Source organism: Hermetia illucens, chromosome 5, assembly GCF_905115235.1.
Source record: "Hermetia illucens chromosome 5, iHerIll2.2.curated.20191125, whole genome shotgun sequence".
In the NCBI taxonomy this organism is placed as follows: domain Eukaryota; kingdom Metazoa; phylum Arthropoda; class Insecta; order Diptera; family Stratiomyidae; genus Hermetia; species Hermetia illucens.
The window spans coordinates 5,443,267-5,457,993 of NC_051853.1; positions in this window are offsets into that span (position 1 = coordinate 5,443,267).

Genomic DNA, 14,727 nt, shown 5'->3' on the forward strand with positions numbered 1-14,727 from the left:
CGATATCGTCAGCATAGGCCAGTAGTTGGGTGGACTTAAAGATCGTACCTCTTGCATTTACCTCAGCATCACGGATCACTTTCTCGAGGGCCAGGTTAAAGAGGACGCATGATAGGGCATCCCCTTGTCGTAGACCGTTGTTGATGTCGAATGGTCTTGAGAGTGATCCTGTTGCTTTTATCTGGCCTCGCACATTGGTCAGGGCGACGATATCCTTGTTGGCAGTAATCTCATCGATATCTCTGAATTCGATTGTAATTCTGAGGACTTATAATTCTAATATCTGCATATATGCCCAAGGCTTCGCCGATGTTTTGAACTCAGTTAACTTTTCTCCTTCTTCGCCGAGTTTAACAGGACCCCATTTCGAGTCCAATTTTGGGCTGTATTTTACCGATTTCTCCCAGCTTGGGTTCATTCACGTTGGACAGTATATCCACGTACGACATTTCGCTTTTTGTTTTTATTAAGTAGCGTTGGGCCTAAGTTTTTTCCTTTTCTTCACTATCCGTTTCTTGGTCACTTTTGTCCATACTCCTTCCTTATAGTCCACTCGTTTATATGGACGTTTGTTTGTCTAACTATATTCTTCGATCCCGGCTTTGTTGTCACTTCCTGCTCACTTTTCGGAGTGGAGTCTTTATTCGAGGTGCACTTCCTCTTCACCTCAGAGGTGTTCATACCGGGAATCGTTTGCGAAGGTTTAATTTTTCATATCGCTTCTTTGGTCTTCCCTTTGCGTCACTCAATCTCTGTAAGTTTGTATGGAGCTCTAATTTTCCCAATTCATTCTCATCGATTGATGAGTGCGACGTCTTTTTTCATTCACCTGTATCTCGACCGATACAATAATTTAGTCCCTAAACTCCTTGAAGTTGTTTCTTTTCGTGGCAGAGTTTCTTCCCAAATCCACATTAAGTGGGGTTCCTTCCTTTTCGTTGAAACTCCGTTGTGAACTCGCGCTCGGTGATCTCGGAATTTTTAATCTCCTTTCGGAGGGACTTTATTCGTTCTCCGATTTCAGTTCATTTTAGTGAATAGTTGAACATTTTTTGGGTCCTGGCAGGATTTTAACGGGACGGTAGCGTTCACAGCCTTAGTCTGTAAGCCATTTCAGTAAGACTTCATATTAGGTATTGTATCCTGAGTACGTACCTGATACTACAAACGTCAGGCTAAAATTAACAATTAAAATCAAGTCACAGAACATGCTCCACTGTCATGTGCCGTGTTCGTTTGTTCTCCTAAGTCTTATTTTCGGAGTGACCTTCCCATAGCTTCCAAAACCTGTAGGTAGGTATGTCAAAATCATTTGATTTTCTGGCGGAATGAACCAGAGGGACGCCCCCATTTCCGTCCCACAGGCAAACTGTTTTTCCACTGAAGTCCTTATGTCCAACTATGTTGTGGTCTGGTCTATATGTCGGCAATCCGTAATGATGGCATACCCGACTGTCGTGACCTTAGGCTTATGACGCAGTGATTTTTCTACTTGCACCTGATTTATCTCCACAGTTGTAATGTTTTGGAGGTGAACTCTCTAATGAGTTCATCTTCCCTCATGTTACCAGATCATCCAACTCTGGGTCGGCTTTGCCCGTCCGCGGAATATCCGCGTAGACCATATCCCTTTTTTTATCAGATTTCCTTCTCCCTTCCTTCGTTCCTTTACCTCGATTTTGTGCAGGCTGGTTGTGCTTTTCTCGTTCATTCTTCTCCCGTAACGCCAAAGCTATTCTGATTGTTTTTGCTTTTGTTTTTTTGGGAAAGGACGCTTTAAGAATTTTCAAGAATCCCGCTGAATCATTTAGCACTCTAGCCCTCTTTGACATCTCTTTGTTTTCCAATGGTTTTGACGGCGGCTTTTGTCTGCTGTCGCTTACCCTACTCCAGGCAACCTTACAGCCTCTGCTCTTCGGCAGGTAATCTACCTTCCTTTATCCTTCATCATCTTTTGTCCTGGTATACTAAACAACGCGCTAATGGAATTGCATATCATTGAATTCTCAACTTTCTGAAGGAATGCTGCCATCTTCCCTTATATATCTCTCCCCATCGGTGCAGATGATCATTTGACTCCGTAAATGCCCTTTAATAGAAGAAAACAATCAAGATCCTTCTGTGTTCTAGCTAAATCCTCCACTATCGCAATACTGTAGGCTCTGGATATAAATGTCTTTGGCCCAATTCATTTTCTGTTCATGGAATATAAATATCTTTGGGAGGGGCATGTACTTGATACGTATTCTGGTAAGGCCGCTTACAAGGTAATACTGGTTACAGAATCAACTTACATCAGTAATCAGTATCAATCGGTTGTGAAGAATAAAGCAGCCTGGAATGATTGAAAATAAGTTCCGAAGTTTAGCAAGGCCCTGAAAGAAGTTCACCTAATAATAAAAAAAGGCACCATCGCAGCAAAGATGGTCAACCTGTTGATAGGCTGCGACACCAATGCAAGGCAGAAATCAACGAAAGAGGTGAGTTATTCTTTGATTTTATTATTAATAAAAATATATCGGTGTGCAACAGGGGTAGTACACCAACTTTCTATTTTCCCAGCTCGCAAAACTGTGACGGTTGGGAGGAAGTCCTTAAGGTGAAAAATTAAAGACCGTCTGACTACAGATCCTTCTCAGATCCATTGGATACTTTCCGGTATAGATGTCGCTGTAGAGGTCTTCAACCCTTTCAGACACTCAATGAGAATACACTGGAGGAAGTTTGACAAAGTTATCAAACACAAACTGTCCAGTTAGCAAATTAGTATGATTAGCATGACAGACGAACTGGAGCCAAATGTAGTGGCTCTGAAAAAGCAATCGAAACAGCCTTCAAATCTCCTCCCCTGCTAAATACAGCAAGAGACATGGTCGCCATGGTAGAATGAAGATCTGTCGAGCCCCGGGAAGCTAGCCTGAGAAATCTTCAACATCAGCTACGCGCCAATATATTTGCAGCTTTACAGTGCCTGAAGAAGTATAGAAGGCGGTCCTGGTTGGACCATTGTCGGAACATTGAAAGCACCACCGAATCTGCGAGGCTCATTTAGATTGTATCCAAAGAACATAGCCCTTCCTTTCTTAAAAAATCACAATGTTCCTGGACGGAAGGCGTGAGAGGGTGTGCGAGACTATCAAATTGGTAATTACCGAAGGCAAAATCTACTGGGCTATAAACAGCTTCGTCAAACATAAAACTCCGGACCCAGATGGCATAATGTCTGTCATGCTACAGAAGCAACAAAGACAAATCCACAAAAACCGTTCTGCATTACTCCAACTGTCTTTCCAGATCTAGAGGGAACATTTAATAACGTTAGCACCAACGTCGTCAAGAAAATCTTGACCAGTATTGGATTGGAGGGGTATCTTACGCGCTGGATAATAGCCATGCTAAGAATCAGGACAACCCCGGCGAATCTGAGTAGCAGCCACTAAATCAGAGCTGTGAATCGAGGCATGCCCCAAAGTGGCACCATCTCTCCAGTGCTCTGATTAATAGTATTGGACGAAATTTTGCGAATATTGGGCAGGAACGGGGTAAAGATGATAGCATATGCCGACGGATTAGTGATGTTAATGCCAGGGATGTTTCCCTCCATTATGAGTGACATCACGGAAGAAGCGTTGAGAAAAAAATGCCTGTGGGCCACAAGTTGCGGACTTGACATAAACCAAACCAACATGGGACTTATGTTACTTAACACCAAGAGAAGAGTACCATATTTCTCGTGGCTAACTGAACAAAGATTGGTTTTTTCCAATACAAACTATCTAAGTGTAATCCTGAAGCCGAAGCAAAATTGAAGATTGAACAGGGTTAAGAAGGCCTGTGTAGCCTTCTATGTCTGCAAGAGGACCTTTCCAAGGAAATGAGGTCTCCAGCTGACGATGGTTCTCTGGATATACACAGCCATGGGGAAATGGGGTCTCCGGACGAGGGTGGTTCTTTGGATGTGCACAGCTGTGGTGCGACCCATCCTAACGTACGGTTCTATTGTATAAAACCGCGTGTGCAGGTGCTACTAGGGCTTTGCAGTCCATATGCTCTCAATGTGCTCTTACAACTCCTCCTCAGAAACGTTCATACTAAATACAGTGAACCGTGTAGTGCTGTAAGACTTTATGAGTCCGAATGTTAGACAGCGAAGCCCTACAGCTATAGCAACATCCGAAATAAAGTACTTTGGAAACTCTGGGCATTGCTCTATGTCCCGGTTAAAGGAATATAGTGGAGAATAATTGGACTGACAGGCTGGACAGGCCCCGCTGGCGACTATCAAGAGTAGAATCTACTCGCGCTACTTAGCAAGCGTGGACTTCAGATGGCGACTGCTCAACATCTGTGCCAAATGAAAGAGTATTTGGCTCGGCTATAACAAAATCCGATGGCGAAAGCTCTTGTGCTAGGTGCGTGCACTGCATGGGGCACTTGCTTATATGGGACCATGCGGCCAGACTCGGCATATCCTACAATTCGAATTACCAAATTTTCGGAGAAGGAAGGCAAACCCCTCAGGAACTTCGTGTGCAATTGCCCAGCTCTAGCTAGGACCAGCTTACCGACACTAAGTAAACCATTCTTCCAGGACCTCAGAGAGATCGCTGGCTGAAGGGTTGAAGAGCTGTTTTCCTTCGTGAATGCTACGGACTGGCTCTGAAGATCTGAGCTGGCTGGACTTAATGATTATAGTTTGCCGAAAATAATTCTTCAGTTAACATTTTTTGTAACCTGTGTACTTCCCTATTGTGAAGATTTGTCAACATTTTTCTTATCAAAATAATCGTGCAATATCTTTCGCTAGCAGGTCTTCAGTTGCGTGAATAGTACTTAGCTTATCTACAAATATACAGTTGCTACCATTTATATTTAGCTATCTAAATTTCCACCAGTCACTTTTGGGCATTCAACCCATCTACGATGGTTTAATCTTTTTCAAGCTTGACCCAGTGAGCTGTACCATGAAAAGATCTCCTTTAAAGGTCCAAAGGTGCAACGACCTACACGTGGGTCTTCCTTCTTCATCATGAGGTGCTAATCTCATTTTCATCCCCAATAAATGGCGAAACTGACTCGACTTCTCTTGATATACCCATCTCAGCGGAATTCCTATTCAAGGCTTTAGCCAGCTACTTGATGATTTGTTATTTAAAAAGGATGCAATGGATAAGGTACATACCCTATCTAATCTCCACTTTTTATTCATCTTGTGTTTTCTTTTTGGAGAGGATTAATTTAATGGACTTTTTCACATAAATTTTCTTATGCGAAAAGGAAAAAGGAACCGATATCAGTGATGGGCCTTCAACCTTTATAGTTTAAAATTAAGAATTTATTCTCAGTCCTAAGCCCATATGTTCTCACTTTATATTTTATAATTATGTATTTATAATTATTAAGTAATAAATGTAAAGACAAAGTAATTTTTCTGTAAAATATATAATGATTACCTTAAAATAATTAATTAATTAAGTTATAATAAAAAAAGATTCATGTCAGCCTGAATTATGATTATAAGAAATAGGCTTGAATGTTAGATACAGTTTTAGGCATAATTCTTAAATTTCAGCTCCCTTGCAAGAAAACTGGCAAAATGAGCAGAACTAATTAAAATTCATAAAAATTCACAAATAAACCGTCCAATCTTAAAAAAAAATGTTAGAAAAATTGAACCAAGATTTTAAATCAAAAAAATTAAAATTTTAATAAATAAAAAATTCAACAAATTAAATATATATTTACATAAGTATATACAGATTATATATAGGATGTTAGTTTACAATTATTAAAAATGTCCTTGTAGTGTATGTATGTGTGATATTTGACAGAAGATTGGAAATAAATAGGATATATATGTTTGAATCGAATTTATAATTACAAAAGTTGAAAGGGAGAGTCTTACCGATTCTTGTCAGCTCAATAAAAGTCATGATCAATATCGGTACGTTGAATATTTGGCATTACCCAAAGGACCTACTCTTAGTCTCCTTCCTGCGACCTAGTTCACAGTCGTTCTGCTTTCTGCGCAACTCAGGGAGGTTATTCTACGCATGGCCTCTAACCTCCTCTTTCATGGCCGTCCGCCAAAATTTTAAGGAGACTTAAGAAAGGACAGTCTTAGAACTGATCTGAATGGAATTGTTATTTCTGTTATTTATTCGAAGTCAATCTTCGACATGACCATCAAGATCACCAGTCACCGTCGTCAGTGTCTGTCCTCCTGGTTTCAGCTTCAGCAACGATAATACCGTATTCGTTTTGATAATGATGAAGTCCTAAGTCCACATCAACTTAATGCTGGACCGGACCAAATGGGGAGCAACTTACTCCCTCTTTCCTGGACCACGGACCCCTCGCTTAGGGCTTGCACCCAAATTTCAAAATTTCTTACCAAGTAGGTAAGAAACCGTAAAGCCGTCATCGCTTCCTTTTTTGATAATACCGTAGTTCTACGGCGATCCACTCGACGGTTATCCTGAAATAATAGGTCCCATTGCATGGAGAAATTCGCAATGGATTTCTGGCATTTCTCAATGAGTAACCTATCCACTATGCCACTTCCGCCTTCTGATCATCGCAACCACGTATATCTGGTCCTTGCGACTGCCAAATTCTTCCTTTGTTATTATCTCAGGTGATGACACCACCCAGACATGAATTGATGAAATTTGAGTTGGCGTGGAATAGTCTCAACTTAACATTCGAGTTGAGATAGTTGTGCTTCCGAATTTTGGACAAAACAGTGAAGGTGGAATTAGCGTTGGTAATACCTCGAGCGACATCAAGTTTGGTGTCGCCATTGGCAAAAACAGCACCACCTAGACATACTAACTGTCCAGTGATGGCAGAGTACGATGACCAGTCAGACTGAGAACCTCTACGTGCCTCCTTTTCAAAATCTAGAGTCATTTGCTATTTGCCAGGATCCATGATTCGGAGAAAAAGCAAGCAGATATCATCGGCATAGTAGAAGTGTCTGAAGACAGATTTCATGGTTCATTGGCCCGCTCCGCGATTTGCAGAGCAGGAAGTGAGAGAACCTTAACAACAACGACAAAAAACTATCGATGACAGAATGCAACCCCGATAAGCTCCGTTTTCGATTCAAATACCCCTCCCAGGTGAACTATGTATTGATCACAATTGATTTGTCAGAAAATATGTTCCCGAATGCATGATTGACCTTACAAATTAATGACGAGGTCATATATTTTCCTCATCCTGTTCAACTTCTGAACAATTACTCCACGCTATCATCAAGACTCTGAAACAGCGCATTCGCAACCCTGGAAGCAACCATATTTGCTTGTCGGACCTCCTGCAAAGAAAGTCCGGTATCGTTCATTCATTCACACATTAGACACTAAAAAACGTTACCCGTAAACACTGAATCTAGACAAAGTCGTCCTTAAGGCTTTAGATGCCGTCTCAAAGCCAGATGGTAGCAGTACCTGGTACTATCAAACTGGGTCCTTGTTTCGGTACGGTTCACTGATGAACACTAGATCAACTCTACGCTAGCAACCCGCTAGCGGTTGACCTGTGGTGCATATTGATGTGTAGAATGTGGACCATGTTGACCGTGTCCTTGCTTTTTCTAGTTCTGCTCTGAAGATTGAATGCTCCCCAAGCCCGCAGCGTGTGCAACGTTCTCATTAGACACGCCATGGTCCCTGGATAGAACGCAACTCTCTTTTTCGTCGCAGCTATTTGCTTTATGTCCTGCATGACCGCATCTGTGGTATGTTGCTCTTCTGTTAGATCCCCGGTAGGTTGCAGACGTCTATCCATAATCAAAACATTGGTAACATTTGATTGGGATGGCCCGAATTTATGTCCTACGTATTACCCAACCAATGCTCATTTTCCCGCTGTTTAGAAGCTTCCTCGCGTATTGCTTTGCAGCTTCCACCACAGCGAGATTTTGGCTTCGGGAGTTCGCAGATGTGAGACCAATCTTGGTTACTTCCGGATATTCGCTCTTGATGGCCTTTTCTACCTCGGTCTTTTCTATGAGGCATTCAAGGTTTTAGGTTTAGGTAGGAGAGCACGTGAGTTCCGGCGTAGAAACGAAAGCTTTCTACCCCAGTAACCCCTTGACTGCTTCACAGAACGTACCCTTATTTGTTGTCTTGGGGCCTAATTCGACTAGGCCTCCATCACACTTCGTTTTCAGAATGAAAGATACTTCCGCTCCGCTATCTTTGGGATTGATTCTTTAACCGATTTCGCTGAAGACTTTCACAAAAGTGTTCCCTTCCGTCGGCTTAATAAACAGAGCTGGTCTAGTCCTCCTTCGGCTCCCCACATTTTTGTTTAGTGCTCCATCTTTCGTATCCGCCTTGATTTTAGGCAGAGTTTTTTCTGATGACGTGATGTGTTGTTGCCTATTGTCCCCCTTCGCCTCCCTCTTTTAAGCCATGGAGAGCACCTGAGTGAAATCTTCTACAGATGCCTCTTCCTCCTTTCGTTTTTTCCCCAGTTCACTCTGCAACTGGCTGTTTGCGATCTGTTTGGCGCCCGCGGCATTCTCAACGGAGAGCGTGCTTATTTCTGTTTTTCATGCATCTTCTCTTATTCTCCATCTTCGTAAGCGCTTCACGTCTACAATGCATTTCTTGATATGTCTTGCCTCTTCAGCTTTCGCCGGAGTAATCGACAGGGCTCCGTTTCAGCAATCTCCATTGTGTCTCTTTTCGCAACAACAGCACTGCGTGGTATCTGGATTGGGGTTTCCGTCACAGGTGACGTATCACTTTCCGGGTCTTTTTCTCTGTTTGCGCATTTCGATGTATCGTCGGGTATTTCAGCCCTCGCTGTATCCTTCACTGGGTACTGCGATGAGCGATGCATTTTTATGCTGCGTACAAAAACAGCGATGGAGTAGGCCAGGACGCCAGACAGCTCTTAGGGATATCGAATAGGTGTCCGGATAGATGAGTGGTTAGAGCACAAGGGTGTCGTACGGAAGGTCGCGGCTCATATGTCACTGGTAGCAGTGGGATTTGTATCGTGATTTGACGTCGGATACCAGTCGACTCAGCTGTGAATGAGTACCTGAGTCAAATCAGGGTAATAATCTCGGGCGAGCGCAATGCTGACCACATTCTCTCCTACAATATACTGTAGTCTACCGTTACGGTCTTGAATAAAGTGCTCTAACACACTTCAAGGCCTTCATCCAATATGGATTGTTGTGCCAACGATTATAATAGGTGGACCTCGACGCAAAACCGGGATGTCTGGAGTTCCTTATTAAAGCAGGCCTAGACCGGATACCGGTTGTTGCGTTCCATTTCCACTATCTCCTCATTCATATTACTTTTATTCCCTGTTCAGCAAATCGTATACAAGGGAACGGGCCGCAATAATCAGGAACAGGTATATCCTCGAGGAGAAATTCACTACCCTAGTTTCCTGAAACCTGACCGATGCTTAGCTGATCTCAGAACTCACGGACGGATCAGCGCTCGCTCGGGGCAACGCGGTCTACTAATATACGTTCAATTCACACTACCCGACCAGGGTCCCGAAGGGGCTGGATGTGATAGACACCACAACTACCACCTTGGCATAGCTAGGCTCACATCAACCCATCGATGTCAACAAGAAGTTGTCGATGACTCCGGGGACTCCCAGTATGTCTAGGCGTATATCGATCATTAGCAGTTCGTTTTTCACCAAAAAACTTTCTCGAAGCTACTACCGAGGACGCAGATGTTTTGCCAGCTGGCGGTTAGAACTGCTTGTTCGGACCACTCCTCGTACAGTAAGCGACGCGTTAAGGATCACTCACGACCTCGGAAAGCCAGTGATAGTGGCTGCTTGATTGGGATGGGTCGTGAAAAACTCCGTCTTATTTAGATACAATCTGAGACCGTGTTATATGAGGCGATCATTCCATTCTTGAACAGGTTGCTTAAGATCAGCTTTGCTATAAGACGTTAGAAAAACATTATCTGCATAAAGCAGTGTATTGGATGCAGACGTTAAATTTCCCTTGCGATAATGTCTATAATAAGTACAAAGAGGAGTAGGGAGAGAGCGCTTCCTTGATCCACCAACAGAGACATGAAGCAGTTTTGATGTGCCCGCCACACTTTGAACTTTACTTTTCTAACCGTGATAGAGCAATTTAAGCAGCGTTCCTCTTCTACTTAGTGTTGCCGCTAAAGATACTAGACGAGCTCGTTTGGCACATTATCAAACGCCTTCTGTCGATCCAGATATGCAATGCAAAGAGGCGGATGCTTCTCACGGTGCTTTTCCATGCCCTGCCACACATGCACATTAATTGCAATACAACTCGCTTGTGTCGAATTATTTTTACGGCATCCTTCCTCATCATTATTAACATACGGAGCCTTGGTAGTACCTAGGCACACAATCGCAATCCGATAGTTTAGTTGAACCGAAATAAAACCACGGTCTATTATCAAACCGTATGGACTACGAATGAATGCTTAAAATTCCGGATAAGTTGGGCCCTTTTAAAAACGTAGAATTTCGTCCAATATGGTTCTGACTGTTAACCGACTATAAAAGACAATGAACGGCGTCTCGCGATAATGGAGACGAAGATATTGCGTTGGACTAGTGGTGTGACACGTTCTGATTACATCGGAAATGAGGATATGCGCGATCGATATGGGGTGGCACCGATCGTGGAAAAATTGCGAAAGAGACGTGTTCGATTGTATGGTCACGTCTGAGCATCGATAGCAAGCGACCAAAAGATCAGCCGAAACAACGATCGCCTGATACGCTGGATAGGGATTTGAAAGCCTCGCGATTGCATCTAGATCAGGCATTTGATAGAGCCAAATGGCGAAACCGATTACAACGAGCCGACCCCGGTTGTGAATGGGACAAAGGCTGAAGAAAAAGAAGAAGAACTTTGAGACCGTTGATAACTTCGTCTCTCCATATGTTCAAAGCTCTTACTGTACAAGGCTATGATCTTATCAGTACCTATATATTCCTCGGAGACTTGGGTTTTTAGCAAGAAAAATTGCGAACTCTTGGCCGCATTCAAGAGAAGAATCCTCCGAAAATGTTTGGCCCCCTACTTGAGGATGACCGTTTCCATAGCCTACATAATGACGAAATCTATGAGGGATACCACGACCGTTTGGTTGTAGATAAGATCAGGCCCAATAGGTTGCGGTGGGCGGATCATCTATCACCTTGTATCGATGAGGATGATCCAGCCCGGAAAGCCTACAAGGGCAATATATATGGTAGAAAAAGAAGACGAGGCAGACCCTGCCTAAAATGGAGCGATGGCAGGGATCAGAACGCAAGACGGCTTTTCGTAATATCAAATTGGTGGACCTTGACAACCGTATTCGCGAAATCGTTGAAATAACCGTGAATCAAGCCGAATTTGTCAAGAACTGCGGAACTATTGACGCAATACACGATGCGCGGTTACTCATTGAGAAACACCGTGAGAAGCATCGCCCTCTTTACATTGCATTTCTGGATCTAGAGAAAGCATTTGACCGTGTACCACACGAACTCATCTGGTATGCTTTACGACAACACTTCGTGCCAGAAGAACTCGTGCGCTGGGTTCAATTGCTCTACCACGATCCGAAAAGTAAAGTTCGAAGTATGGGGGATGTATCAAAACCGCTTCGTGTCTCTGTTGGAGTTCATCAAGGAAGTGCCCTCTGACCACTTCTCTTTGTCCTTGTTATGGACACCGTCACACGGGATATCCAACGTCCAGCGCCCTACACACTGCTTTATGCAGATGTTGTTTTCCTAGCATCTGATAGCAAAAATGATCTCGAGCAAGTTGTTCAAAAATGGAATGATCGCCTCATGCAACACGGTCTCTGAATTTTTGACGACCGATCCCCATGAAACAGGCACAATCACTGTCAGCGGCAGCGATCTGTCCAGAACTGAGCGATTTAAATACCTCGGGTCAACGCTATCAGCCAATGGGGAACTGCGTTATGAAATTGCTTCACGCATTAACGCAATCTGGATGAAGTGGCGTTCCACAACTGGTGTCCTTTGTGATCGACGTATCAACGAACGTCTCAAATCTAAAATTTACCGCAATGTCGTCCGTCTAGTCGCTCTCTATGGTTCTGAGTGTTGGCCGCATTTCAAATGTGAAGAAATTCCAAGGTAAGAACTCAAAAGCAGATAAAGAAACGCCTTTCGCCCACAAGATATTTTCCGCAGAAAATTCGACCAATCGACTCCTTTTGTCGATCAAAAGGGTACGTTGGGCATTTTCAAGGAAATCGAACCTACCCTCGATCCAAATGATATCTTTTTCGTCATTGGAAACTCACCATGTCCTGTTCCAATGACATCAAACCTACTGGGAAATTGCGGGGGGAATGATCAATGCCCTGCCTGGTTCGAGGCGGATCACTATCGATTTATGCAAGGAACATTAGTTGAAGATTGTACCGGATTGGGTGGTTGTGGCTCACCGGATTGCTGCCAAATGAAGGACGATATGGACATTTGTAATGAAGTCCTTGAGGAACTTAAACCGAAACCTGTTGCTGGAGCTTGCTGCTTAGATCCTTGTGAACAAATTTTCGGCCCAATATGTGGCTTACGCGACGGACCAACATGCACAGGTAGGGTTTGATCAATGTATTTATTCGTTGCTCCTTCTAAAAATTGAGCCCTTCAAAAAATTTAGAAAAAGGGAACAAATGGTTCCCGAAATATGGTATACGCCATTCAAATCAAAACTTAGCCGACAACGGAAAAATATTTCGTGTTCATTTGAAGGATCAGAGACCGAATAAAGTGGTCATATTAGTTGCCAATACCCAGATTACTTTATCTATCATTTTTCAGATTTGAATCTGCCATGTCACGCTGAGTTTCACACAATTGAATGTACATTGCAACGAAGTAAAAACCAGAAGAGGAAAAAGAGTGGGTTTTCATTTTGTAGGTCATACCAATGATTCCAAACATTTCTTCCTGGCTTCCATATAGAATCATGCAGTTGTATATTCAAAAGCAAACCGAAGGACAGGAAACGAACAAATGATCAGATAATGAAAGACATTATGAAAAATGATCCTTACGAACAACGAAAGACGGAAATTTTGTATCCACACACATGCCCAACTCCGCAACTTTTGGCACCTGCTGAGCCAGTACAACCCAGGTGATTTACATGTCCTTAATCCCTCAGAACTAATCGATTAATCTGAATCCATTTCAGGAGTTGTCCAGTTTGCTGTGAGGATATTTCATGGGTTCCACTATACGGAACTTGCCCAAAGTGTGGATTTGCCCCGAAAATCATAACCCCTTTGGAAGAGCGAGCTTACGATGAAAACAAAACTGCCCGACAGATCCTTGATCAATGGAAGGAAGAGACTGCCAAATTTCGTCGAGAGCAGAAAATTAGTAAATTTGGGGCGTGCTACTGTACACCTCAAAACGAATGCCTTAATTGCCAGCTCCGTAAATTTTCTCGAAAAAGGCATAGGACCCATAGGACAAAAGAACAAAGGAGCTTTGAGGATAAATCAGATGAAGTAAGTTGTGATGAGGAAGGATTCGAGGGAGATGCGGAAGGCGAGAGAGGAGAGGGAGAAGACGAGGCAAATAGAATCATTGACGATTTCCTACCAAAATCGGGAAACAAATTGAGTACAAAGTGGAACTATAAGAGGCCAGACTATAAGATCCCAAGCATCAAGAGGATAATCAAATGGTGCAAGAAGAAATCGTTTTCGAAAACTGATGAAAAGTTTTTCGATAAGGGACTTTCAGGTTCAGAATCATCTTCCATTTCTAAGAGCTCTGAAGATATCACTCAATTTAATTGTGTGAGGAGAAAAACTTTCTTACAATCCGGAAATGAAAGAGGCTCTATGAGTAGCGAAACAAAGCAGAGAAAAGTGTCGCAAGAAATGGGTAGCAAAAAACAAAAGAAGGATGCCCAAAAGTAAGTTTCCACACAAGAAAGTTAAATTATAATTATTTCTCTTAACTTCCTAAGCACTTTACACTGAAATGCTGAATGGATGTGGAAATCTTAAAGCGATGCAAATGCTTCCTGTATCCAGCGTGTCCCATAAAGAACTGCGTCAGGTTCAATTCTTCGTTGTTTCGCTCGATTCACCCCACAACTGGTGTTCTTTGTGATCGACGTATCAACGAACGTCTCAAATCTAAAATTTACCGCAATGTCGTCCGTCCAGTCGCTCTCTATGGTTCTGAGTGTTGGCCGACTATAAAAGACAATGAATGGCGTCTTGCGGTAATGGAGACGAAGATGCTACGTTGCACTAGTGGCGTCACACGTTTAGATCACATCCGAAATGAAGATATCCGCGATCGTTATGGGATTGCACCGATCGTGGAAAAGTTGCGAAAGAGGCGTCTTCGATGGTATGGTCACGCAATTCGTGCAAACGAGAATTCACTTGCCAAGATTGGTCTGAACATGGAAGTCGATGGTAGACGACCAAAAGGCAGACCTAAGCAACGGTGGCTTGATACGCTGGATGGGGATTTGAAAGCCTCGAGATTGCACCCAGATCAGGCATTCGATAGAGCAAAATGGCGAAGCCGATCACGACGAGCCGACCCCGCTTGTGAACGGGACAAAGGCTGAAGAAAAAGAAGAAGAAATTGGTGGACCTCGCGCAAAATCAGATTGTCTGGAGTTCCTTACTGAAGCAGGTGTAGACTAAATTCCGGTTGCGTTGTTCCTGATGATAA